The sequence below is a fragment of the Rhinatrema bivittatum genome, chromosome 4 (assembly GCF_901001135.1).
Source record: "Rhinatrema bivittatum chromosome 4, aRhiBiv1.1, whole genome shotgun sequence".
Classification (NCBI taxonomy): domain Eukaryota; kingdom Metazoa; phylum Chordata; class Amphibia; order Gymnophiona; family Rhinatrematidae; genus Rhinatrema; species Rhinatrema bivittatum.
Window position 1 is genome coordinate 276,863,893 of NC_042618.1, and position 27,999 is coordinate 276,891,891.

Consider the following 27,999-nt stretch of genomic DNA (forward strand, 5'->3'; position numbering starts at 1 on the left):
CGGGTCCCCACTGTCAACAGGTGGAGCTGGCTGACTGACGGAGGCCGGCTAGAGTTTCGCCAATACCAGCTCTCGTTCTCCGCAGGATGAGCCCTTGGGTATCAAGGCCAGCTGGACTTAGGTGGGCCTCCGTCCGAGGTCTTCTGAGGGACAACAAGGAGGTCAGCCAGGGGTCAGGAGCGCTAGGAGTTAATGGTCTGATCTGGACGAGGCGGAGTCCCGGAGACCCGGGCGCTAGGGAGAACAGAAGGCAGACAGGGGGTGCCCGAGAAAGAATAGGCCTAAGCCTGAAAGGCCAAGTCCAGAGTGAATTTGGATGGAGCCTTGTCAAGCAGGCTGAAGTCAGGGCAGGTGACAGGCAAGGAAAAGTGGCAAGACAAGCATGGGTCAAAACCAGAGATCAGCGAGAGAATAGTCAGGCAAGGCAGAGGTCAAACCCGGAAGGCAGTAAGTAGCGTGGTCAGGCGAAGCAGTGGTCAGATCCAGGAGACAATCGGTAGCGTGGCCAGGCAAAGCAATGGTCAGATCCAGGAGTCAGTCAATAGCAACAAGCAGGGTAGACACAGAACACAGGAGCAGGAACAGGTACCAGGATCAGGAACAGGAACGGAGATGAATCAGGAACCATGAACACTGAGGTATCGCAGGGAGAAAAACTAAGCACATGACTAGCGTGGAGACCTGTTGCCAAGGCAGGGAAGAACTGGCTGGGCTTGGCCTTATATACTGGGACCCAGTGTTGTCATCATCCAGGGCCGTGGGCTGGATTCCCGCCGTGGCCCCTTCAAAAGGAGAACAGATGCGCGCACGCCTAGGGAGGAGTGAGGTGCAAGATGGTGGCATCTCTCCACAGCCCATACGGGGAGGCCCACCACAGAGCTGGGATGTCCACTGCGGAGCTGGGAGCACAGGGAGCCTGGAGTCAGAGGAGATGACCCCTGGCCACAAGGGAAGCTGAACCAGGTGCTGGAGCAGGCAAACGGGGGCAAAGTGCAACACTCTGAAGGGTCATGGACAGCGGTAAAGGCTTTTTTCTTGCACTATTTGACATTTCATCAGCATTCTACACTTTGGATCACTATATTCTTCTCTACCGGTTACATGACTGGTATTTCAGAAACAGTTCTCAAGTGGTTCTGATCATCAGATCGCTTGCATCAGGTCCAACTAAGTAATAAGCAATCTTAATGGCTAGAAGTACACACAGGAGTTCTTTAAGGTTCTGCCTTGTCCTCTGTGCTGTTTAACATTTATCTGGCACCTATAGATAGAATAATTACAGGTCTCAGTGTGAGGTACCCTATTTATGCAGATGATATGCAATTCTTCATTCATCTGCTGTCTACATGGTCTGTTACTATTGCTTTAGTATCTCTTTGTATTTCTACAATCCAGTCATGATTGTCTCACAAGATCTCCATCAGTTTACAAAAGTCGGAATATCTTGTGCTTCAACACCCTTCTCTTGAGCCACTAGCCACAATGCTGTTAATTGACAATGTGGTGCTATAAGTTGCCTCCTATGTAAAGAACCTTAGGGAATGGCTTGACTCTTGGCTTACAATTGGACAACAAAACAAAGCAGTTATTAAGTCTGGGTTCTTCAAGCTCAGGGTACTTCATGGTCTAAAACGATTGCTCAATAATGAAGATTTTTTATCTGCTATTCAGCCACTTACTTTTCCTATTTTGGATTATTGCAATGCTGCTTACTTAGGTCTTTCGACTTCTTCACTCAGAGCTCTGAGTCTTATTACTGGTAAAAGCATGAGGGAACACATTACTCCCATATTATATAATCTCCACTGTTACCCATTTATTGGTGGATATAGTATAAAATGGCTGTGATGGTGTTCTATTTGCTAAAACTTGACTCCTTCCCATGAGTGACCATTCTTTTACGAATTCATACTCCATCTTGTGACCTGCGGTCAGCAGAAAGGGGTTTGCTGGATGTGCCATCACCCAAAATGTCATGTCTGAATGAAACGAGACAGAGGGCTTTCTTGGTTGCACACCTGTGTTTTGGAATTCACTTCTTCAAGAGTTGCAGTTTATTTCATGTCCCAAGGCCTTTGATCTTGGCGGAAAACATATTTATTCAAGCTTGCTTATGACCAATATGAGATGCTGTTGTCAATTGATTTTTGTTTATGTGCAGTTTGTATTGCTTTATGTTTAAATACACTATGTATGTACCTTTTGTAAATAGCCTAGAACCTTGTGCACCAGGTGATCCATACATTTTAATAAAGATAAAGAAAGAAGGCCCCCTGGCAAGATAACCTAATTTTACCACCTGGGCCATGGTCAGGCTGGTATCCTTGGTGGTAACCAATTAATACCTTCTCTTCCTCATCCAGTGGGATCTGTCGGAATGATGCCATCCTGCACAGGCCTGGTGGAGCCTGCAAAAACAATTTAATTCTTGAGTCTCCTTATCCATGCGGGGTAAGTCATTGTGGGAAATAGGAAAGTGGGTGGGAGTTGGGAGGGGTATATTGGGGTAGGGAGATTGGAGGTGAGAGTGATAGTATAGGAGAGGGTTTGGGGTAGGGTAGTGGGTTTGGAGATAGTGTGGGTAAAGACTGAACAGCATATACTGATGCATGAAGGGAAAGCGAAGAGCAAATGAAACATTGGCTGAAAGGTTAACTTGAATCAGTGGAAACATACCATTCAGGAGATCACAGAGCCAGAATCATTGAACTAACAGCAATTTATTCTTATTTTTCTGTATAGATTGAAGACCTCAAGAAGGTGGCCCAGAAGCTGAACCGTAAGGAGCAGGAGCAAGCCAGAGGTAAGTTCCCTAATGCCCATCAGGGAGAAGTCAACATCTTTCTCCCAGGACAAGCAGGATGGTAGTCCTCACATATAGGTGACGTCACTGGACGGAGCCCTATCATGGAAAACTTTTCTGTCAAAGTTTCTAGAACTTTTGACTGGCACACTGAGCATGCCCAGCATGCCATGATCCCTCGAGCCACAGGGGTCTCCCTTCAGACTCTTTTTTTCCACGCTGCAATTTGCCTCGCGGTTTGGAATACCCTCTACACCGGAGCAACCAAGGCGATCCCCACCGATATCGGTGCCGGGTACTGAGCCCCCACAGATCCCTGTGGAGCAGCCAGTAACGCCTAGCCTGCCACCCCCTGTAGCTGTGCTATCAACACCAGCTTTCAGGAAGGAACTGGATGGTTTTATCTGCCAGACAGTGCTCGATGCCCTCCGAGACCTACAGCCACCAGTGCCGGCCCCCATACCGGCACTGACACCGGAGCCATCGATGTTTGCACCATTGCTAACCAAGTTGGATACACTCATCGGTGCCCTTCCAACTCAACCCAAGCCACTGATGCCAAAGCAACCCGTGTAGCCTCCGAAGGACCCGATTACCATTCCCGGGTCTTCAGATGACGAGGGCACTGATTCCAGCCCAATTTCACTGATGCCTCAACTGATGCCTGGTCCATCAGGGCTCTCGGGACCAAGACGCCCATGGTTCCCATCGATGCCCCCGGTGCCACCGAAGCTACCTTCGGTACCACCGCAACATCCATCGAGGCCATCGAAGGATCCATCGGTACCAGTAAGACCTACACCACCAGCTTTCTTCCTTCGTTCAGGATCTCGACCAGAAACCTTCTCTGATAATTGGGAAGATGTGGACACTGACACATCCATGGAGGATGTTTTGTCAGAACCATCTCCACTGGAGGAAAGGAGAAAATCTCCCCCAGAAGATCTCTCCTTTCCCAATTTTGTTAGGGAGATGTCAGAGACAATTCCCTTTGATCTCATTAATGAGGAAGATACAAGGCACAAAACATTGGAAGTGCTCCAATTTGTTGATGCTCCAAAGGAAGTCGTAGCTATCCCAGTGCATGAAGTACTAGTAGATCTACAGCATCGTCTCTAGGAGCATATCTGTTCTGTTCCTCCAGTAAATAAAAGAACAGATGCAACATATCTTGTCCAGCACATACCTGGATTCCAAAAACCACAACTGCCACATCAATTAGTGGTTGTTGCATCAGCACAAAAGAAATCCAGAAGACTTTGTCCACATTCCTCAACACCTCCTGGCAAAGATCAAAGATTCCTGGACATTTTAGGTCATAAAATGTTTCAAGGCTCTAATCTGGTGTCACGAATAGCTGCATACCAACTCTACATGACACAGTAACAGAGGAACTTTTGGAAACAGGTTCAGAAAGTAGCCAACACTCTTCCGCAACAGCAGCAAGACAGCTTCAATGCCATATTACATAAAGGCCTTGAAGCTGGTAAACACGAAGTTTGTGCTGCCTATGATTCCTTCTAGACAGCTTCTCATATGTCAGCAACAGGAATCAGTGCCAGTAGATGGGCCTGTTTAAAAGCCTCAGATCTAAGACCTGAAGTCCAGGATAGCCTGGCTGATTTGCCTTGCACCGGTGAAAACTTATTCGGTGATAAAATACAAGACGCAGTGGCTCAATTGAAGGACCACAATGAGACCCTGCACCAATTGTCAACGGTCATTACTGAGGCCCCCTCTTCTGCCAGAAGATCAACCAGAAGAGACCCTAACAAGCCATTTTATTACCCACGCAGTTATTACCTACCTCCATCTTGCGTGCAGACACCTAGACCATCTCAGAGAGGGCATCCTCGACAGCCTAAAGCATCCAGAACTCAGCCTCCTCCACAAACAGGCCAAGCATCTGGATTTTAAAACCTTTCCAGAGAACAGCAGCCCCTCCACAAATCCAGAACCAGATTTACCAGTCGGAGGTCAAATCCATCACTTCATAACCAATTGGCTCATCTTTACCACAGACTAATGGGTTATTTCCATCTTAACCTAGGGATACCGTCTAAACTTCCTCATGGTACCCCAGGATTCACCACCCAATCCACTGTGGATTCAAAAAGATCACACAACACTTTTAGAGTCAGAACTGTCTACCCTTCTGGGTGCCAGGGCCGTGGAACCTGTTCCCCAAGCACAGCAGGGCAGAGGATTCTACTCCCGCTATTTTCTCATTCCAAAGAAATCAGGAGGCCTCTGCCCCATCTTAGACCTCCGCAATCTCAACAAATTTCTTCGAAAATAAAAATTCAGGATGGTGTCCTTGGGCACTATACTTTCCATTCTACAAAAAGGAGACTGGCTCTGTTCTCTGTATCTTCAAGACGATTATGCTCACATTCCAATCTTCCCACCTCATCGCAAATACCTGCGTTTCATAGTGGGACATCAACACTTTCAGTACCGGGTCCTGCTTTCGGACTTGCCTCGGCACCCCGTGTATTTACAAAGTGCCTAGCAGTGGCTGCAGCCCATCTACACAAGAGTCACATACATGTCTTCCCTTACCTGGACGATTGGCTCCTCAAGAGCCAATTCAAACAAGGAGCTCTCGACACTCTCAGGCTCACTATAAATCTGCTACACTCATTGGGATTTCTCATCAACTACCAAATATCCCACATGACTCCATCTCACCTCCTGACTCATCGGAGCAGATTTGGATACCACAGTAACCAGAGCCTTCCTACCCAACAACTGTGCAGACACACTCTCCAAACTAGCTATATCTCTGCGCACAAAGAACACAGCCTCAGTCCATCAATTTCTAACATTGCTAAGGCACATGGCTTCCACAGTCCACGTCACTCCTATGGCCAGGCTGGCCATGAGAATAACTCAATGGACTTTGTAAACTCAGTGGCTCCAAGCCACTCAACTGCTCTCATCCCAGATCCAAGTAACCCACCAGTTACGTTTATCACTTCTCTGGTGGATGAACAAGAACAACTTGCTAACAGGTCTACTCTTCCAGCAACAAGTTCTGCAAGTAACTTTGACCACAGATGCAGCTACCTTGGGTTGGGGAGCACATGTGAACAATCTTCAAACTCAAGGTACTTGGACAAAGCTCAAAGAAACATTTCAGATCAACTTCTTAGAGCTTCGAGCTATACTTTATCCTCTCTATGCATTCAAGGACTGCCTTTCACACAAGACTGTTCTCATTCAAACAGACAACACAGTCACCATGTGGTACCTGAACAAACAGGGAGGGACGGGCTTTTATCTCCTCTGCCAAGAAGCCGCACAGATCTGGGACTGGGCCCTAACACATTCCATGTTTCTTAAGGCCACTTACCTGACAGGCATAGAGAACGTGGTAGCAGATCGCCTCAGCCGACAGTTCCATTCCCACAAGTGGACCCTCAATCCTGTGGTAACGACCAGAATCTTCCAACACTGGGGTCAACCAAGAAAAGACCTCTTTGCATCCAAACTGAATCACAAAGTGGACAGATTCTGCTCCCTGCAAAGGCAGCGAAACAAATTAGCCATAGACGCCTTTGCTCGCTCCTGGAACTCAGGCCTCCGATACCGCTGATAGCCAAAACTCTTGTGAAGCTGCAACAGGACAAAGGGTCAATGATCCTCATAGCCCCTTATTGGCCTCAACAAGTGTGGTTTCCCATACTTCTCGACCTCTCGATCAGAGAACCAATTCGTCTGGGCACAGCGCCCACTCTCATAACTCAGAACCAAGGCAAGTTACGCCATCCAAACCTTCAGACCCTATCCCTCACAGCTTGGATGTTGAAAACTTGATCCTCCAACCACTCAACCTTTCAACTGATGTCTCTCAAGAGCTAGTAGCTTCACAAAAGCCTTCCACATGAAAATTCTATAGTTCTAAGTGGAATAGATTTGCCATGTGGTATAGACCCTTTTTCCTGCCCCACTCCATCTTTATTAGACTATCTCTGGCACCTTTCAGACTCTGGTCTCCAGACGTCTTCGGTGAGGGTACACCTGAGTGCCATCTCAGCGTACCACAAGGGAGTAGGGGATGCCCCAGTAACAGCGCAACCCCTAGTGAGTAGATTTATGAGGGGTCTATTACAACTTAAGCCCCCTTTATGGCCACCAGTCACTGAATGGGACCTAAATGTAGTATTTACAAGGCTCATGCGTTCTCCATTTGAGCCTATAGATTCCTGAAATGTTAAATTTCTTACATGGAAAGTTCTCTTCCTAGTAGCCATTACATCTGCTCGAAGGTTAGTGAGTTACAAGCACTTGTTACATACTCACCCTATACCAGGTTCCTACATGACCGAGTAGTCCTCCGTACTCATCCTAAATTCCTTCCCAAGGTAGTTACTGACTTCCATTTGAATCAGTCTATAGTCTTGCCCACATTTTTCCCAAGGCCTCACTCTCACCAAGGCGAGAAAGTTTTACACACGTTGGACTGTAAACGTGCACTTGCATTTTACCTAGACCGCACTGCAGTCCATAGGAAATCTACCCAACTCTTTGTTTCTTTTGATAAAAACAAACCAGGAGTCGCAGTGGGCAAACAAACTATCTCCAATTGGCTAGCAGACTGTATTGAATTCTGCTATGACTAGCAGGCCTTCCTCTCCAGGGATGAGTGAAGGTGCACTCAGTGAGAGCTATGGCAACTTCAGTAGCACACAATCGTTCAGTACCGATTGCTGACATCTGTAAAGCTGCATCATGGACCTCTCTTCACACATTTGCTGCGCATTACTGCTTGGACAAGGAAGGACGCCAAGATTCAGCTTTTGGCCAATCTGTCTTAAAGAACTTATTTTCAATGTAATCCCAACTCCTTCCACATCCAAACTGCTGTGATTTTCAGGCTCCTCATTTTTCCCAAGAGCACACTACTTGTCATGCCTGTTGCACGACTTGTGCTGTTGGTCCACTAAATTTGAGTCAGCCTGTAGCTTGCTAATCACCCATATGTGAGGACTACCATCCTGCTTGTCCTGGGAGAAAGCAGAGTTGCTTACCTGTAACAGGTGTTCTCCCAGGACAGCAGGATGTAGTCCTCACAAAACCCACCTGCCACCCCGCGGCGTTGGGTCGAAACGGTTTATTATTTTATTTTTCGCTTGCACCTTTTGCTACAAATGAGACTGAAGGGAAACCCCTGTGGCTTGAGGGATCATGGCATGCTGAGCATGCTCAGTGTGCCAGTCAAAAGTTCTAGAAACTTTGACAGAAAAGTTTTCAATCACGGAACACTTTTGTCAAAGTTTCCAGAACTTTGACTGGCACCTGCTGGGCATGCCCAGCATAGCACCAACCCTGCAGCCAGCAGGGGTCCCCCTTCAGTCTCGTCTTATAGTAAAAAGTACATGCGAAAAATAAAATAAGAAAACGTAAACGAACCCAACTCCACGGGGTGGCGGGCAGGTTTCATGAGGACTAACATCCTGCTGTCCTGGATGAACACCTGTTACAGGTAAGCAACTCTGCTTTCTCCCAGGACAAGCAGGATGGTAGTCCTCACATATGGGGGCCATCTCCCTTTTCCCCTTATTTTCCACGTTTCCCTCTACTCTCCCTTTTATACCCTCTGAAGAAATTTTTATCCCAGTGAATACCGCCTGTTTCAACTCTTCCATTATCCTACTTAGTTAAGTGATTCCTGTACATTAGTCATCTGTACATAGTATCCCTCCTTTCTGCCTTTCTCTCCCCTTATTTCTTCAAACTATGCCTTTCTCCCCATCCCTTCCTTATCCCCTTTCTCTCCCCTTATTTTCTTCAAACTATGCCTTTCTCCCCCTCCCTTCCTTATCCCCTTTCTCTCCCCTTATTTCTTCAAACTATGCCTTTCTCCCCTTCCCTTCCTTATCCCCTTTTCCCACCCCCTCCTACCTTCTACCTCTTACCCCCCCTCGCCCTGCCCCCCTGCCTACCCTCCCCCCCTCCCCCCCTCTCCCTCACCTACCCTCCTTGAAATCTCCACTCCTTGGTTTCATTAATATTGTTTATTTTGTTGTATTTTGTTTTTTGGTTTTCTGTTTGTTGTTTCTCGTTTAGTAACTTCTTATGGTTTCAATGTCATATTGTTATATCGTTATACTGTATCTCCCAATTGAGTTCTTTGTAAACCGGCATGATGTGCTCCACGAATGTCGGTAAATAAAAGTTAATAAATAAATAAATAAATAAATAAATAAATAAGGGTGATTAGCAAGCTACAGGCTGACTCAAATTTAGTAGACCAACAGCACTAGTCCTGTGACAACACCTGTTAAAGGTAAGCAACTCTGCTTTCTCAAAGGACAAGCAGGATGATAGTCCTCACATATGGGTGAGTACCGAGCTGAGGATGCCTGAGCAATGCATCAAATGTTCCCAAAGATGTGCAACAGGCACAAGAACTGGGGTGGAATTTGGTAGAGGGCTTCTTGAACCCTACCGGGTTGGCGGAAGGATGTTGGTAACTCAGTTCGCAAATAAGTTGCGTAGCACAGACTGGCCGAAGATGGAATTTTGTCTGCCAGCCTTGTCTAAACAATAATGGGCTGTGAAGGTGTGGAGAGAGCTCCAGATAGCAGCCTTACAGATGTCAGCAAGCGTCACCGAGCGTAGGTGCGCTACTGATGTTGCCATGGCCCTGACAGAGTGCACTTTAACACGGTCTTGAAGCGGAATGCCTGCCTGCCTGTTGGTAACAAAAGGAAATACAGTCTGCTAACCAGGAGGAGAGAGTCTGCTTACCACAGGTTTGCCCAATTTGATGGGATCGAAAGAAACAAACAATTGAGTGCATTTCCTGTGGGCAGCTGTACGGTCTGGATAAAATGCTAGAGCACGTTTACAGTCAAGGGTATGCAGAGCCCGCTCTCCTGGGGTTGAGTGGGGCCTGGGAAAGAAGGTGGGGAGTATAAAGGATTGATATGAAACTCCGATACTACCTTAGGCAAAAACTTAGAGTGAGTGCGGAGTACTACCCTATCATGCAGAAGTTTAATGTAAGGTGGGTAGGTGACTATGGCCTGTAACTTACTAACTCTGCGAGCAGATGTGATTGCCAAAAAAAAAATTACCTTACAGGTAAGATGGCGGAGATCACAGGATTGGAGAGGCTCAAATGGCGGTTTCACGAGCCACCCCAAAACCAAGTTGAGGTCCCAGAGGGCACAGTGGAGGTTTAAGGTGGAGCAAGCCCTTCAAAAAGCATGTTACAAGGGGTTGTACTGAAATAGGTACATCCCCGACACTTTTATGGAAGGCAGCTACCGCACTGACATGTACTCTGATAGAAGATGTTTGGAGACCTGACTCTGACAGGTGCCAGAGATAGTCCAAAAACTTTGGTGTGGAACAAGTGAAGGGATCGATGGACATGGAAGTACACCATACCACAAACCTGTTCGATTTGTAACGATAAGACTGCCTTGTGGAAGGCTTTCGTGAAGCTACTAGGACACGGCAAACCGGCTCTGAAAGGTTAAGAGGTTGAAGGATTAACCTTTCAACATCCAGGTAGTCAGGGAGAGGGCCTGGAGGTTGGGGTGACGAAGGCAGCCATTGTTCTGAGTGATCAGAAGCGGGTCCTTCACCAGAGGAATGTGCTGGTGTACTGATAGGTCGTGGAGAATTGGAAACCAGACCTGGCTTGACCAATGAGGGGTTATGAGAATCATTAGTCCCTTGTCCCTTCGCAACTTCACGAGAGTCTTCGAAATGAGTGGAAGTGGAGGGTACGCATAAAGGAGACCGCTGGCCCACGAAAGGGAGAAAGCATCTCTTGGCTGAAGATATTGGCTGCGAGTGAGAGAGCAGAAATTCCCTACTTTGCGGTTGTGAATTGACGCAAAGAGGTCTATGTGAGGGTAACCCCAACGTTGGAATATCGTGTCTGCTACCGTGGGGTTGAGGGACCACTCGTGCGGTGAAAAGTGCGACTCAGCTTGTCTGCCAACACGTTGTCCACTCCCGGCAAGTAGGTGGACCTGAGGTACATCGAGTGGGAAAGGGCTTCCGCCCATATCTGTGCAGCTTCCTGACACAGGAGGTAGGAGCCCGCTCCCCCTTGCTTGTTGATGTACCACATGGCCACCTGGTTGTCTGTTTGAATCAGGATGACCTGGTTGGAAAGGTGATCCTGAAAAGCCCTGAGAGCATATCTGATTGCACAAAGCTCTAGGAAATTGATTTGGTGTTTGGCTTCCTCTGCAGACCAAATGCCCTGAGTTTGCAAGTCTGCAACATGTGCACCCCAGCCGAGGTTGGAGGCATCTGTTATCAAGGTTATTTGAGAGTCTGGAGCCTAAAATGGAAGGCCTTGAAGCAGATTGGATTGGTTTATCCACCAAGCCAGTGATAAGCGGAGCTGGTTGGTGATGTGGACAATGGTGGACATTGGCTGAGAAGACTGAATCCACTGCGATTTTAGAGTCCACAGCATTACTCTCATGGCTAGGCGGGCCATGGAAGTGACATGCACTGAGGAGGCCATATGACCCAGTAAGATCAGAAAGTGACGTGCAGTTGAGTGTTGTCGAGACTGCAGTCAATGGGCCAGAGAAGCGAGAGTGAAAACTTGATCCTGAGGTAGGAAGGCTTTTGCTTTTAGAGTGTCCAAGTCGGCCCCTATAAACGATAGGGTTTGAGAGGAAACTAGCCTGGATTTTGGATAGTTTATGAGAAGCCCTAGGGAGATCAGGGTATGGCATGTGAGACGTAGAGACGTCAGTGTAGCTTGCTGAGTAGGAGCCCTGATCAGCCAATCATCGAGATAGGGGTAGACATGGACACTTTGACTCCCTAGAAAGGCAGCTACCACTATGAGGCACTTGGTGAAGACTCGTGGGGCAGATGCTAGGCCGAATGGTAACACTCAATATTGGAAGTGTTTCGAGCCTACTAGGAAGTGCAGGAATCTGCGATATGACGGAGTAATGGAAATGTGTGTGTAGGTGGTCTGGAGAGCAGAGCCAGTCTTCCCTTTGGAGAAGGGGAAGAAGAGAACCCAAGGTCACCATCTTGAACTTTTCTCTTTGTAGGTATTTGTTTAAGTTGCGAAGGTCCAGTATTTGGTGAACACCACCTGACTTTTTTGGTATCAGGAAATACCAGGGATAGAACCCCTGCCCCTGTTGGGAGAGGGGCACTGGTACTATTGCTCGGGACTGGAGGAGGAGGGAGACCTCCTGCTCCAGAAGTGGCGAGTGGTCGGATGTTCCCCACGTCAGCCGAGGTAGGGAATCCGGTAGAACAGAGAGAAAGTTGAGGTGGTAACCTTGGGTTATTACAGCGAGTACCCACTGATCTGTGGTGACTGTATGCCATGGTTTGGAGAAGTACACACAAAAGGATGTATCCACCACAATTTAAATTAATTATTTAAGGAACCTTCATATCATCCCCTCACTTTGATATCTTTTAGAGCCTTAAGTAATGCTCCATCGATAAATCAAAGGGGTATTCTTTTAATCATTGGTCCAATATTTTTAACAATTTTTTTGAAGGAGTTTTTTGAAATTTTTTAAATAAAAAAAGTGCACTACTTCCCCATTTTTTGAAGTCCTTTTGTGTGTATTTGTCAAATCGTATTGCCTATTAAGGCTTTTTTTTAATATCATGGTTTGGAGAAGTGGCACAACCGGCCTCCGACAGGAATGGTCGGAAGTGGAGGCTGGGTACTGCTCTCGAGGAAGGAGTCAAAAGTCAGTCGCTGGACCTGGCTGGGGGGCTGGCTGTGACTTCTGTACTCGAGATTGCTTGGATTGGCCTTTTTGGTAAGGCTTAGAAGCTTGAGACCTGGACGCCGGGGGATAGAATCTCCATTGCCAGTAGAATTGTCTCTTGGAGTCTCTCCTAAAAGATCTTTTGGAAGAGGAAGAGAGATCAGAAGGCAGTAAGGAGAGTTGGCGCATGGGGCTCTTGGTGGTCCTTGAGCTGCGCCACTACTGCTTGAATCTTTTCTCCGAAAAGATTATCCCCAGCACAGAGCAAGCCAACTAACCTGTCCTCTACTTCTGGTCTGAGGTCTGAAGACTTTAGCCAGGCCCATCTTCTCGCACTAATTCCTGCCGCCGAAACTCTGCAGGCGGTGTCAAAGATGTCATGTGCCGAACGCACTTCATGTTTTCCAGTATCTAAACCCTTTTGTGATAGGGCATGAAGTTGGTCCTGGAATTGCAGAGGTAAGGCTTTAGCAAATTCCTGAATCTTTGTAAACAGGGCCCTATTGTACTGGGTCATGTTTAATTGATAGGAAGCAATGTGAGAGATGAGCATTGACCCATGAAATACTCGTCTTCCAAACGCATCCAGAAATTTCTGTTCCTTTCCTGGGGGAATGGAAGAATGGGGTTTGGAGCATCATGCCCTCTTCTGGGCTGACTCCACAACCACTGAATGATGATCTAGTTGAGTTCTCTGGAAGCCAGGGGCTGGCTGAACTAGATAGGTGGCATCTGCCTTACAGTTGACAGGTGCCGTAGAGCCAGAGCTACCAAAATGATAAGGGGAATGGAACAGCTCCCCTATGAGGAAAGACTAAAGAGGTTAGGACTTTTCAGCTTGGAGAAGAGACGGCTGAGGGGGGATATGATAGAGGTGTTTAAAATCATGCGAGGTCTAGAATGGGTAGATGTGAATCGGTTATTTACTCTTTCGGATAATAGAAAGACTAGGGGGCACTCCATGAAGTTATCATGGGGCACATTTAAAACTAATCGGAGAAAGTTCTTTTTTACTCAACGCACAATTAAACTCTGGAATTTGTTGCCAGAGGATGTGGTTAGTGCAGTTAGTATAGCTGTGTTTAAAAAAGGTTTGGATAGGTTCTTGGAGGAGAAGTCCATTACCTGCTATTAAGTTCACTTAGAGAATAGCCACTGCCATTAGCAATGGTAATGCTGGGCTTGATGGACCCTTGGTCTGACCCAGTATGGCATTTTCTTATGTTCTTATGTTCTTAGGTGCTCCCAATTTCTCTTTAAAAGGTCCAAGAGGATGTCATGAATAGGGATAGACATGATTTCCTTAGGAGCATCAAGAAATTGGAGAAGTTCTAACATCTGATGCCTAGAGTCCTCTTCAGTCTGAAGCTGGAATGGAACTGTTTCAGACATTTCTTTAACAAAGCTGATAAAGGACAAGTCCTCTGGAGGAGAATGCTTTCTTTCATCAGGAGGAGAGGGCTGTGAAGGCAGATCATTTGAATCCTAGGACGAATCATCGGTCCAGGGATTGTATGGCTCATCACCAGCTCCCATATATTCATCAGAAGGGAGTAACGATGTTATTCCAGAAGGTCCAAGCCTAGGCATCGATGGCCTTGAAGGTGGAATCGAAGGCATCGATGGAGGCATCGAAGGCATCGATGGAGGCACCGCTGGAATTGGTAACATCGATGGATGTGTCGGTGGTAGCACTCCGGAGAGCGGAATGGAGATCAGTGATTTTTCTTCTTCCGATGACAAGGGTATAGGTGAGGAATGAATTGGAGCCATCGGTTCCCTCGGATATACTGGTGGAAGGGCACCAATTAACTTATTCATTCTTGCCAATAGCGGTGCAAGCGCCATGGGTATCGGATCGGTGGCCAGAGCAGGAACTGGCATCAGAATCGATGGAGGTTTGAACCCCTGGAGTGCTTTACCGATGGCCTCTTGGATCATATGATCCACTTCCTCACGGAAACCTGGGGCATGGATACCCAGTTCCGGAGTAGGAGGCAGCACTGGCATAGTCGGAGGGTCCACCGGTGAAGATGGAATCGCGGATCCCGGCACCTGTCCAGGTGGGGAATGCTTCGGTGACCCAGAGACAGAAGAGGATGGGGCCTTTTCTGTTCAGGACTTCTTTGTCAGTGGCTCAGATGACGTTGATCTGAGGGCTTGCCTGTATCAGTGGCCTGAGCTTTTCGATGGCAGTGTCAAGGTTTTTCTCGATGTTCTCCTCAGTCTTTCTCCTGAGGAAGAACAGAGGGGGTCGACACCCGCGGAGTTGTCGAAGCCAGTCGGGCAGCAGCAGTTTCCCGGTGCTGGCATGAAGTAGACGGTACTAGTTCAGACGACGTCGAAGCTATCGATGGAGTCGGGATTTTTGGCCGAAAGAGATGTCCCATCTTCTCCAGCCTAGCCTTGCAACCCTTTAGTGTAATTTGGGAACATTTGGTGCAAGTAAGGACATCATGAGGAAAGGCTGAAGAGGTTAGGGCTGTTCAGCTTGGAGAAGAGACGGCTGAGGGGGATATGATAGAGGTCTTTAAGATCATGAGAGGTCTTGAACGAGTAGATGTGACTCGGTTATTTACACTTTCGAATAATAGAAGGACTAGGGGGCATTCGATGAAGTTAGCAAGAGGCACATTTAAGACTAATCGGAGAAAATTCTTTTTCACTCAATGCACAATAAAGCTCTGGAATTTGTTGCCAGAGGAAGTTGTTAGTGCAGTTAGTGTAGCTGGGTTCAACAAAGGTTTGGATAAGTTCTTGGAGGAGAAGTCCATTAACGGCTATTAATCAAGTTTACTTAGGGAATAGCCACTGCTATTAATTGCATCAGTAGCATGGGATCTTCTTAGTGTTTGGGTAATTGCCAGGTTCTTGTGGCCTGGTTTGGCCTCTGTTGGAAACAGAATGCTGGGCTTGATGGACCCTTGGTCTGACCCAGCATGGCAATTTCTTATGTTCTTATGTTCTCATGGTCGGATCCCAAACACATCACACAGACTGTGTGAGGGTCAGTAATGGACATCGTTCAAGTGCAGTCAGGGCACCGACAGAAACCCGACGGCATGGCCTCGACAAAATTTAGCCGCGGTGTGGTCGATGGCCAGTAGGCTGCAAGGGAAAAACTCGACGGGAATCGACCGCAAGCAGGTAAAAAAACTTACCATTTGACCGCGGAGCAAAGATATCGATAAGGGTACTCCTGTGAGGTAAAATGTTTTTTAAATTTTTGATGAAGTTCCGTGAGGAAAAATTACTATCAGGAATCTCTGAAGAGCTCCTTAACCCATGTGGCTACTGCTGCGCAGAAAAAGGAAGACTGAAGGGGGCCCCTTGCTGGCTGCAGGGTTGGTGCTATGCTGGGCATGCCCAGTAGGTGCCAGTCAAAGTTCTGGAAACTTTGACAAAAGTGTTCCGTGATTGGGCTCCATCCTGATGATGTCACCCATATGTAAGGACTACCATCCTGTTTGTCCTATGAGAACACCTGTGACAGATAAGCAACTCTGCTATTTCCTACTTCCATCACAGTTCCCTCTGTTGCCCTATCACTCAACAATGCCCTGTCTCTGCCAATAGCTGCAAGAAACCCTCATACACATTAACTTATTCCATAGAAAATCATTGGGTCTTGGTCTACCCTGTCATGAAGCAAGACTTTTAATGCAATTACAGGCCAACAATTAAGCAAGCAGAATTTACTCCTAAAACCCTTATCAGGAAATGTCAAGGCCTTACATCCAACAATGACTTATGGCTGCATAATGGCCACTGACAGCTTGGAATCTAAGGTGCACTTTAACGCATACTAGCTAGACACTGGGGCTACTGTTATGATTCCTGCCCGCGGAGCTACTCCCCGCGAGCAGGCCTCTCACCTCCGGTGCTGCCTTCTCCAACCGGAGCCGCCGACGTTCTTCGCAGCAGGAGCCACAGTCAACTTGTCGTCTTCACCACGGCAGGAGCCGCAGACTTCAGGGTGCCTCTCCAGCACGGCGGCCCGTGCCGCCGTGCCTCAACACGGCTGGGGCCGCCGCTGACATCTTTCCATATTCGCGGCCCGGAGGCTGCAAGCCCCGGTCTCTCTTGGCGGCTGGAGCCACCTCCGATCCCTCCTGCAGCAGCAGTAGCTGCTGCCGACGTCGGGGCCTGCCTGCACGCAGGCCCAGCTTCTCCTGAACCTCAGCATCTCAGCGGCAGCATGGCCGCTCTCCAAAGGTCCTGCCCCCTTCCTAAGGGGCAGGCCCACGTCTTCTTCCCCTTCTTAAAGGGGCAGCATAGGTGGGGTCCTCCTGGCCCCACCGGAAGTCAGCTCCACCTGGTTTCCTGTGTCCGTCTTATTTAAGGGCTTCTTCTCTACTTCAGCCTGGCCTTGCATTGGAGTTCTTCGCTCATGGAAGTCTCATCTTCCAGCGCTCCGTCAGGTCTTCGTTCTTCGTTGGAGCTCCATGTCTCATCTTGCTTCCTGAGTCTTCGTTGCTTCCTGTGGCTTCCTGATGTTCCATGTCTTCATGTTCCAAGGTTCCTAGTCCAGGCTTCCTGGTGTTTCACTTCCTGATGTTCCAGGCTTCCTGATGTTCCACTTCCTGATGTTTCAAGGATTCGCTCCTCCTTCTCTCATTCTGAGTTCTCCGGACCCTCCAGCTCCTATGGTTCTCCAGATGACACCTTGCCTTGTCATTGCAGTCTCGTCCCAGCTGGATTCCCTTCTTGCGCTTGTCCCGCTCTCCATGTGGTCCGTGACCAGCCTCTTCAGGTTGTGTAGGGAGCACAGTGGGGCAGGGTGGTCCGCAACCAGCCCATTGGGTCCACCCGTGTAGGGGGGCTGTGTAGGGTGCCCTGAGATACAGTGCCAATGTCCGAACCTTCCCAGCTTCTCATCTCATCTAAGAGTCTTCCAAGTTCCTCTTCTCGTCGAGAGTCTTCCAAGATCTTCATCCATTTCCAGAGTCTTCTCATCCATGTCTTGAGTATTCTGTGTCACAAGGCCTCCGTCTGCCCTCATCCTCAGTCCGGCCTGCTGCTTCTTGCGATACCTAGCAGCAGGTCCGAATGGGCTGGGAACAGTCGGAGGACTGTTCACTAACCAACATGCTTCCAGAAGCATGCAGGTCTGGCAGAGGGTTAAACTTTGTCTTCACCCATGCTTGGACACGTCTCGCCAACCCTCGGTGCTGTCTTGGATTCATCTGGGATCGTGCCGAGGCCCAAGGGCACACAATCCCCTCAAGTCGGGATCGCTCTCCTAGCGGTCATTCCTATAACAGCTACCTCCAAGCCCTTATCACTAGCTAGGCACCATGCTGTAAAGGTCCACTGTGCAAAAGCTCACATATCTCAGGGAACATAAAAACATAAGCTGTCATACTGAGTCAGACCAGAGCCATAGCCAGGCAATGTGGCACCTATGACCAAGTGAAAAACTGTGCCCTCACCTGTTACATAACACATGACACCATGAATTGAGAGGTTAAAGGTTTATTCAGCAATGCCCACGGCCAGTGCAAGGGTATTAGGCACTCTAAAAAAAACCTTACAGCCTTGTACCTCCATCCCATCACACCCTCCTCACACACAATAAAAAATTATGATTTATAATAACAGATTTCAAATGAAAAAGGACATTCAAAGCACAGTCTTCTGAGGTAAAAATATCACATACGATATGTATATTATATTTACATTCACTGCTGTGGTGCCATCCAGAAAACCCTGCAAAAAAGCAAAAGACACTTGGAACTCATGTGGTATTAGGCCTACTGTAATAATGCATCATGACCCTCAGCCACAAGAAATCAGAATTACAATGTAATAAACGTTCTATAATCAAAACAACATTAACTGCCAGCACTCAAACAGCAACAACTCTACCTATGAAAGTTAACACTGCAAATATTACACCAGGCCTAAAACACCAATACACACCTATCAGGAAAACAGCACAAGCCAAACTGCTATAAATCCCTTTATGCAAACTACACACTATTGGAACACCTTACTTCAGTCACACATGCAAAACACAGATACACCGTCAAATATAGAATAAAGAGACTATAAAGTAAAAATAGAAATATACAGACAAAAACTGAACTGGAAACCACAACAACACACTTCCCTTTGTGCACCCCTTCGAGCATCCCGTAGTGTTAGCCATTCCCCATGTTCTTTTATATCCCTTGTTAACAATCCCCATATTTAAATGTTTAATGTATTTGACAAAGGTAAAGGTTGAGTTCCTGCAAATTTTGTTTAAATGTAAACCGATGTGATATGTAAAATCGAACACCGGTATATAAAAATAAATATAAATAAATAAATAAATAAATAAATAAATAAAACAAGCCAAATTCTGTATGCACTGCAACAATGGAAAAACAGAAGAATTACCATTCCTCATAAAAATAATAAAATTAGTAAAATTCTACCAATAAAAAGAATAATTCAAAACTTCTTCAGCTCCCATGGCCAAGGGAACAACGTCTGGTCACGTAGGCTGACCTATCTCTGCAAATCCTTCTCCAACAAAGCAGCACGGCCCCGCCAAAATTGTCAGTGAAGTCAGAGGGGCCTTAGTAAATGGAAATTCCACAGCCCCTTTCTCACACACAGACACTCATTCATACCCCCTCTCTCTCACACACATGCACACACAGGCTCTGTCTCACACATATCCTCTCTGTTCCTCACTCACAGGTTTCTGGCTCTCATACACGCTCACACACAACACACATGTACAGGCTTTCTCACTCTCTTATGCATACACACAAGCACAGACTATCTGGCTCTCTTACACATGCACACACAGACACAGGCTCTCATACACCCATCTCCAGCAGTCCTGCTTACCAGCCCCCAGCAGATTTGTTCCCCAGTCCCTTCTGCCCTCCTAGACCCCCACTCCCCAGCATTCTTGCTCCCAAACCCCTTCTCAGATACCCACTCCCTAGCAATCTTGTTCCCTAGCCTTCCACTCCCCAGCACTCTTGCTCCCAAGCCCCCCTCCCCAAAAGTCTTGTTCCCCTTCCCCCCAATCACTAGCATTCTTGCTCCGAAGCTCCATTTCCCTTCTGAGATCCCCAACTCCCCAACAGTCTTGTTCCTTCTCCCCAGCCTTCCACTTCCCAGGAGTCTTACTCCCCAGCCCCCTTTCATCTTCCAGATCCCACGCTCCCCAGTAACCTTACTCCATAGACCCTCTCCTCACCCAGAACCCCCACTCCCCAGCAGTCTTGCTTTCCAGATGACTCTCCCATCCCAGAAACCCAACTTCCCAGCAGTCTTGCTCAAAAGCCTCCCCCACCCCCGAGTCCTCCACTTCACAGCAGTTTTGCTCCCCTGCCTCCTTTTCTTCCCAGCTCACCTACTCCCCAGAAATCTTGTTCCTCAGTTCCATCTCCCCTCCCAGTCCCCAGCAGTCCTGTTCCCCATCTCACACCTTCTCACCCACAATCCCCTCACTCACCGCAGGTGGCCAGTGCATGATTTCCTTAATGCTGTTCACCCCCACGGTGCTGCTGCGATCCCCATCACTCACCCTTCCCTGCTCCTGAAGAATTAAAGGATCGTGATCTTGCAGTGTGGGCTGCTTCTTCCCTCCAGGCTGCCGGTGCCTGAATGACGTCATCAGGTGCTGTCAACCAAGGAGGAAGAAACAGCCCTCACTGAAAGGCCACAATCCTTTGATTCTTCAGGAGCTGGGAGGGTGAGTGAGGGAATCACAGAAGCACTGCGGGAGTGAGCAGCGTTAAGTAAATCATGTGCCATCCCACTGTCATTAATAAGGCTTCTTCCTTTGTCAGCAGCCGGCTCCCCCCTCCATTTGATGCCTATGAGTGGAAAAGCAGCGCGGTTCCACCAAAATCATCAGTGTGGTCGGCGGGCAGCACTGCTTTTACACTTAGAGATCCCACATGGTAGAGGTATGGCATCATTTGGCTGTGGCGCCTATGGCCATGGCCATATTGGCCATAGGCACACTACGGCTCTGGGTCAGACAGAGGGTCTATCAAGCCCACCATCCTGTTTCCAAGAACCTGGCAAGCATCCAAACATTAAATAGATCCTATGCTACTAATGCAAGTAATAACAGTGGCTATTCCCTAAGTCAACTTGATTAATAGCAGTTTATAGACTTCTCCTCCTGGAATCTATCCAAACCTTTTTTAAACCAATTCACATTTACCCATTCTAGTCCTCTCGTGATTTTATAGATTTCTAACATATCCCCCTCAAGCTGAACAGCCCTAACTTCTTTAGCCTTTCCTTATAGGGAGCCAGTTCATCCCCTTTATCATTTTGATCACCCTTTTCTGTACCTTCTCCAGTGCAGCTATATCTTTTTTGAGTTCCCTGTACATACCAGGATCAGTCCAGACTGCTGGGTTATGTCTCCCATCCAGCAGATGGAGTCAGAGAGAAACTGAAAAGGCACCACCCATATACCCTGGTGCGCCCCCTGTGATCCTTCAGTATACCTCTGACTCCAGCAGATGAGAGAGCATAACCTGCGGTCCTGATCTCCTAAGAGAAAAAAAAAAAGGGTTCCTCTATCAGGTTTGGTTTAAGCTATCTGGGGAATCCTATGAATAGATCAAGATGAAAGAAGGAGCAAGGTATGACAAGAAGTAGGGAGCCGTAGCAGGCAAGGCAGGGCTTTGCCCTGGAGCCTTTTCCCGGAGTGCATTCCTCCCCTGCCCAGTGAGAGGAGGGGAAGGATTCATCGATGGGCTGGTCTCTCTCCCCCTCCGCCTCCAGAGACGCTTAATACCTCGGAGAAGTGAGTCAGACGGGTATATATTCCCTCTGCAGGCTCCAAAGTAAAAAAAAAAAAGAGAGGATACAGATATAAAGAAAGTTGTGCAGCATTAGCATAGCTGCCGGCGGCAACGCTACAGAGATTAAAAAAAAAAACAAAAAAAAACCCCGAGGTACTTTTCTTGAAGTTTTGTTCCTCTGCCTGCTGTTCTCACTTGGGTCTCCGGAAGGGGTGGCTTGTCACCCGACCCCGTTCTGTGCCGTTTCGCACCGTTTTTGCTCCCAGGGGAAATGCCTAGAGGGGCAGTCTGTTCCGCGTGTGGGGAACCGGGCTTCCGGCTCTCGCGCAAAGGCCTCTGCTCCCGGTGCATTCCCGGGGACGAGGGGCCTTCGCGGAGAGCAGCCCCGGCCGGGAAGTCTCTCCCTCTGCGGCAGAAAGAGTCGGGCAGGCAGCAGCATGGCTCGCTCCCGATATCGGGGGCAGCGGCCATTTTGAAACACTCGGCGGCCATCTTGGAGGAGCCCGATCGCGATGCAGACTCTTCAGGGGAGGGAGAGGATATCAATCCTTTGACTCCGCCGGATCTTAGCCCCCACCGGCCTTGCGATTCATTAGGGGACATCGGTTTACCACCTTTGGGAGACAAGGGAGGTCCTTTGAAGAGGCCACATCCCTTCTCCTCCCAATTTGTGCTGTTGCTCCATAAGGCTTACTTGGAAGCCGAAGCTGAATGGGAGCAGGGGTCTCCGGCCCCCGATAAGCGTGGTAAAATTTCTGCAGGTCACGAGGGCCTGGGATTAGGGAGCTCTGGTCCAGTCCCGGCTCCTAAACCTCAACAGCACACTCCTGTGGATCCTTTCCCCCAGGATCCACACGCCCCGGATTCAGGTGCTGACATGGGGGGTACGGATTCAGTAGAGGGGGATGATCCACAGGTCCTCTGGTTGTTCCACAAGGAGGAATTGGATCCCTTGACCACGCATGTCCTTCAGGAGCTGGGGATTCCAGTACCACAGATTGACTCAGATTTCTTGCCAGGGGACTTGGAGCTGGCCGGGCTCCTCGCACCCTCACATGCATTTCCTTTTCATCACAAGCTTTCTCAGATTGTGTCCCGGGAATGGGATGCTCCGGAGGCCACCTTGAGAGTCAGCCGAGCTATGGATAAGCTTTACCCGCTCCCTCTTGAGTCCTTGGAGCTGCTTAAGGTGCCTAAGGTGGATTCGGCGGTCACGGCCATTGCTAAGCATACCACCATCCCAGTTACGGGTGGCACGGCTCTTAAGGATCTCCAAGATCGGAAATTGGAGGTCTTACTTAAGCGGATTTTTGAGGTTTCAGCCTTGGGGGTGCGGGTGGCGGTTTGCAGCTGCATGGTACAGAGGGCTACTCTCCGCTGGGTACAGCAGATGTTAACAGCTCAGGATCTGCCTCCGGGGGAAGCAGAACAGGTGAACCACATGGAATCTGCGGTGGCCTATGCTGCGGATGCCTTATATGATCTCCACACCTTGGCCCGCTCCATGGCTTCAGCAGTTTCAGCACGACGCCTACTATGGCTACATCACTGGGTGGCGGATTCTTCATCCAAAGCGCAGCTCGATTCCTTTCCTTTTCGTGGTAAACTTCTATTCGGTGACGAGTTGGAGCAACTTATTTGGTCTTTGGGGGAGAACAAGGTCTTCAAGTTGCCGGAGAACAAGCCCAAATCGTTCCATTCTTCGGGCACTTTTCGCGGTCGTTTTCGTGGACAGTGCCGGTTTCGCTCCGGGAGAGGTTCTTCATCATATGCCCCAAGACAACCACCCACGCGCTCACAAGGATGGTCTCATTCCTTTCGTGGCCGGCGGCCATCGCGCACGGGAGCGGCTCAAGCCTTCGCCAACAATAAGACGGCTCAATGAGGGGACGCTGGTCCATCCCTCCATTCCGGAAGTCGGAGGACGACTCTTTCACTTTTGGGAGGAATGGGCCAGAATTACCTCCGACCAGTGGGTCATCGACATTATAAACCACGGCTACGCTTTGGATTTTGCACGATCCCTGCGCGATCTGTTTCTATTTTCTCCCAGCGGGTCGCCAGAGAAACAGAAGGTGATTTTGCAGACGTTAGCGCGGTTACAGGCTCTAGGGGCTATAGTTCCGGTACCGGTTGCCGAGCAAGGCACAGGTCGCTACTCCATCTACTTCATCGTTCCAAAGAAGGAGGGCACTTTTCGGCCAATAATGGATCTAAAACAGGTCAACAGGGCTTTGAGAATTCCACGCTTCCGGATGGAGACTCTGCGCTCTGTCATTGCGGCGGTCCACAAAGACGAATATTTGGCTTCTTTGGATCTCACAGAAGCTTATCTACACATAGGGATCCAGGAGTTTCATCAGAGGTTCCTATGGTTCATGATCCTGGGATCCCATTACCAGTTCTCTGCTCTTCCGTTCGGTCTCGCGACAGCTCTGAGAGTTTTCACCAAGGTGATGGTGGTAGTAGCTGCGAGCCTCCGGAGAGAGGGTGTACTCGTACATCCGCACTTGGACGACTGGCTCATTCGGGCAAAATCACGACTACTCTGCGAAGAGGCAGTACAGGCGGTTCTACATCGTCTGAGCTCCCTTGGCTGGGTCATCAACCACCCCAAGAGCAAACTGATTCCCTCCCAGAGATTGGAGTTTCTGGGAGCCTTGTTCAACACCAATTTAGGCAAGGTTTTCCTACCACAGGCAAGGATGGAGCGCCTGATGGTGCAGGTTTGTCGTCTATTAGCTCTGCCTTTGCCGGTGGTGTGGGATTATTTGCAGGTTCTTGGATATATGGCGTCCACTCTGGAGTTGGTTCCTTGGGCTTTTGCGCATATGCAGCCTTTACAGAGAGCGCTCCTATCATGGTGGGATCCCAAATCGGATGAGTTCCGGGTGCCTTTACCGCTCCTAGACCCGGCCAGGGCCAGTCTGCAATGGTGGTTGAAGCCAGCCCATTTGCTCCAGGGCGTCGATTTGCAGCCCCCGCAATGGATCATCGTCACGACAGATGCCAGTCTGTCGGGTTGGGGGGCAGTCTGTCAGTCTCAGTCCGCTCAGGGGTGTTGGACACTTCCACAGACCAAGTGGTCCATCAATCGTCTGGAGACCAGGGCGGTTCGCCTGGCGCTGCAACGTTTTCTCCCTCTGATTCGGCACCGAGCAGTTCGGGTTTTGTCCGACAATGCGACTTCGGTGGCTTATATAAATCGCCAAGGAGGTACCAGGAGTCAGCTGGTTGCAACCGAAGCGAACAGATTGATGGATTGGGCGGAGAAGCATCTGTCTCGCATAGCAGCGTCACACATAGCCGGAGTCGACAACATTCAGGCGGACTATCTCAGCCGCCAACAGCTAGACCCGGGGGAGTGGGAACTGTCACAAGAGGCACTCAGACTCATCGTTCAAAGATGGGGGACTCCCCGATTAGATCTCATGGTGACTCGATTGAATGCAAAGGCAGCTCGCTTCTTCAGTCGCAGAAGAGAACATGGGTCGGAAGGAGTGGACGCACTGGTTCTTTCATGGCCCGTGCATGTTCTTCTGTACGTGTTTCCCCTGTGGCCGCTAGTGGGCAAAGTATTGCGTCGGATAGAATCTCACAGGGGTCAGGTCATTCTCGTGGCTCCGGAGTGGCCAAGGAGACCGTGGTTCGCCGATCTGATCAACCTAGCGGTGGACGGTCCCTTGCGTCTCGGTCACCTGCCTCGTCTCTTGCGGCAGGGTCCGGTGTTTTTCGACCAGGCCGATCGCTTTTGTCTAGCGGCTTGGCTTATGAGAGGCGGCAGTTGAGGAAGAAGGGATATTCCGATTCGGTCATTACTACTCTTCTTCAAGCTCGTAAACCCTCCACCTCGGTTACTTATGTGCGGGTATGGAAAGTGTTTGACTCTTGGTGTCGCGGGTTGACCATGACCCCGAGGTAGGCTACAGTGTCTCATATTCTGGCTTTTTTGCAGGAAGGTCTGAAGGAAGGCTTATCCTATAATTCCCTCCGGATGCAGGTGGCAGCCTTATGCTGTTATCGCGGCAAAATTGGCAGTGTTTCCATTGCCATGTACCCCGACGTAGCCCGATTTTTGAAGGGAGTCAAGCACTTGCGACCTCCAGTACGAGCTACCTGTCCCGCTTGGAGTCTGAATCTGGTTCTTCGTGGCCTTTGTACTTCTCCTTTTGAACCGCTAAAGAGGGCTACACTCAAGGATCTAACTCTCAAGATGGTTTTCTTAGTGGCTATTTGTTCGGCTAGGCAAATTTCAGAGCTTCAAGCGTTGTCATGCAGGGAGCCTTTCCTCCGTATTTCAGACTCGGGGGTTTCGCTTCGAACTGTCCCTTCCTTCTTGCCAAATGTAGTTTCAGCTTTTCATGTCAATCAAATGGTAGAACTACCAGCCTTTTCCGTGGACGGCAGTGAGGCGTCGGAGCTTCGGAGGTTGGATGTTCGACGGGCACTATTGCGGTACTTGGAAATAACCAATCCTTTTCGGTTATCTGACCATCTTTTTGTCTTATGGAGTGGTCCTAAGAAGGGGACCAAAGCTTCCAAGGCTACTATAGCCTGCTGGTTGAAGGATTCAATTGCTTCAACTTACATTTGTCGGGGACGGGCCGTTCCGGAGGGTCTTAAGACCCATTCACTGCGCTCCCAAGCGGCGTCTTGGGCGGAGAGTGATTTTGTTTCCTCTCAGGAAATTTGCCGGGCGGTTACTTGGAAATCATTGCACACTTTCGCTAGATATTACCGATTGGACGTGCAGGATACGACGGTAGATTCGTTTGGTAGCGGTGTGCTTCGAGCGGGACTGTCGAGGTCCCACCTCTTTTAGGGCAGCTTGGGTACTTCCCAGCAGTCTGGACTGATCCTGGTACATACAGGGAAAGGAAAATTAGTGCTTACCTGATCATTTTCGTTCCTGTAGTACCAAGGATCAGTCCAGACGCCCGCCCATGTCAGTAACAGTCCCGCCAGTATACTTGTATTTCAGATTTCCTTTTTGGAACACTTGCACAGGTATCTTATCGTTCAAAGGCATTTTCAGCCTGGTTTTTTCCTCATTTTCAAAGAGTTCATGTTTAACTTGATCTTGTCACAGGTTCTTACCTAAGATTTCTTATATCATTCTGCTTTGTTATCGATTATACTGAAGGATCACAGGGGGCGCACCAGGGTATATGGGTGGTGCCTTTTCAGTTTCTCTCTGACTCCATCTGCTGGACGGGAGACATAACCCAGCAGTCTGGACTGATCCTTGGTACTACAGGAACGAAAATTATCAGGTAAGCACTAATTTTCCTATGCAGCAACCATAATTGCACACAGTATTCAAGGTATGGTCTCACCATGGAGCGATTACAGAGGCATTATGATATTCTCCGTTTTATTCACTTTTCCTTTCCTAATAATTCTTAACATTCTGTTTGCTTTCTTGATCGCTGCAGCACCCTATGATGCCTAAATCTTTTTCCTGGGTGGTAACTCCTAATATGGAATCTAACATCATGGTTATTTTTCCTTATATGTATCACCATACACTTGTCCATATTATATTTCATCTGCCATATGGACGTCCAATCTTCCAGTCTCGCAAAGTCCTCCTCAGTTTATCACAATTTGCTTGTGATTTAACTACTCTGAGTAATGTTGTGTCATCTGCAAATTTGATCACCTCATTCGTCGTATCCCTTTCCAAATCATTTATAAATATATTGAAAAGCACCAGTCCAAGTACAGTTCCCTGAGATAATCCACTGTTTACCTTTTTCCACTGAGAAAACTGACCATTTAATCCTATACATATATATATATATATATATATATATATATATATATATATATGTGGCAACCTATATATCGCCAATGGGTGTGTCACAGATATTATCACTTCTAATTGCCTTCACCTGTCCCAAAAAAAGAATGCACTATAACAGCTTTTTTATGTAGCTGCATATCACACCCTGGAGCACACCAGCAGATGGCTTGATACACAATTTTGTCTCCATTTACAGATACCAGCTGCTCTAAGGAGGAAAAGGAAGATGAAGATGGCGTGCACCTGGTCCCTCCTGCTGGAGCAGCAGCTGTGTCGCCTGTAGAAGATCACCGGCCACCACCACCAGCAGGGCCTGCAGTGGAACAGCTGGTAGTGTCTGGGCCTCTGCCTGCTTGGGCAATGCTTCCATTTCCCTCTCTGGTAGGGCCTCCATCCCATTCTGCCCCAGGATCTATGGACATTGGACTTAAGGCTGCCGAGCCTTTTCTGGATAAGGGAGGCGAAAAGCTTGCTGAGCAACCTCCCACAGGTTCAAGCCTGCACCCCATGGCTGCGGAGGCAGGTCTGTGGAAGGAGCACCAGTTCCTAGCACAGAGGCCAAGTCTCTAGCAGATGTCGGGGAAGCAGTCCAGAGAATGGGGAGGATGTCTGTGGACTGCAAGCCAACTTTAGGAGGCTAGTGAAGGTGGTGGAGTGCCTCACCTAGGCTCAAAAGGGTTTCACGGCCACTTTTGAGCTGATAAGCATGTGGCAACTGCTGCAGTCCCCAGCTAACTAGGCCTGTCAGGACCTTGCCTCAAAAGGTTTCTGGCCCTTTTCATGTACGTAAATAGTTTATACCCTAGTTTTTCCCATCCCCATCTCCATCCCCTTCCCCATTTTATTTTAAATATTGTATGTTTTAAAGGTTTTAATATTTTGATAAAA

At 48.5% G+C, this 27,999-nt stretch overlaps 1 protein-coding gene and 1 long non-coding RNA gene across 2 annotated transcripts in view; both read left to right on the top strand.

The window, feature by feature from the left end:
• The window catches only part of SCUBE1 (signal peptide, CUB domain and EGF like domain containing 1), a 1,434,630-nt gene that overhangs the window by 1,293,023 nt on the left and 113,608 nt on the right, over positions 1-27,999 (top strand). The window lies entirely within an intron of this gene.
• On the top strand, positions 63-27,985 carry LOC115090700. Its single transcript, XR_003856474.1, has 3 exons — positions 63-2,451; positions 2,743-2,803; positions 27,308-27,985. It is a non-coding gene; the product is annotated as an uncharacterized LOC115090700 (long non-coding RNA).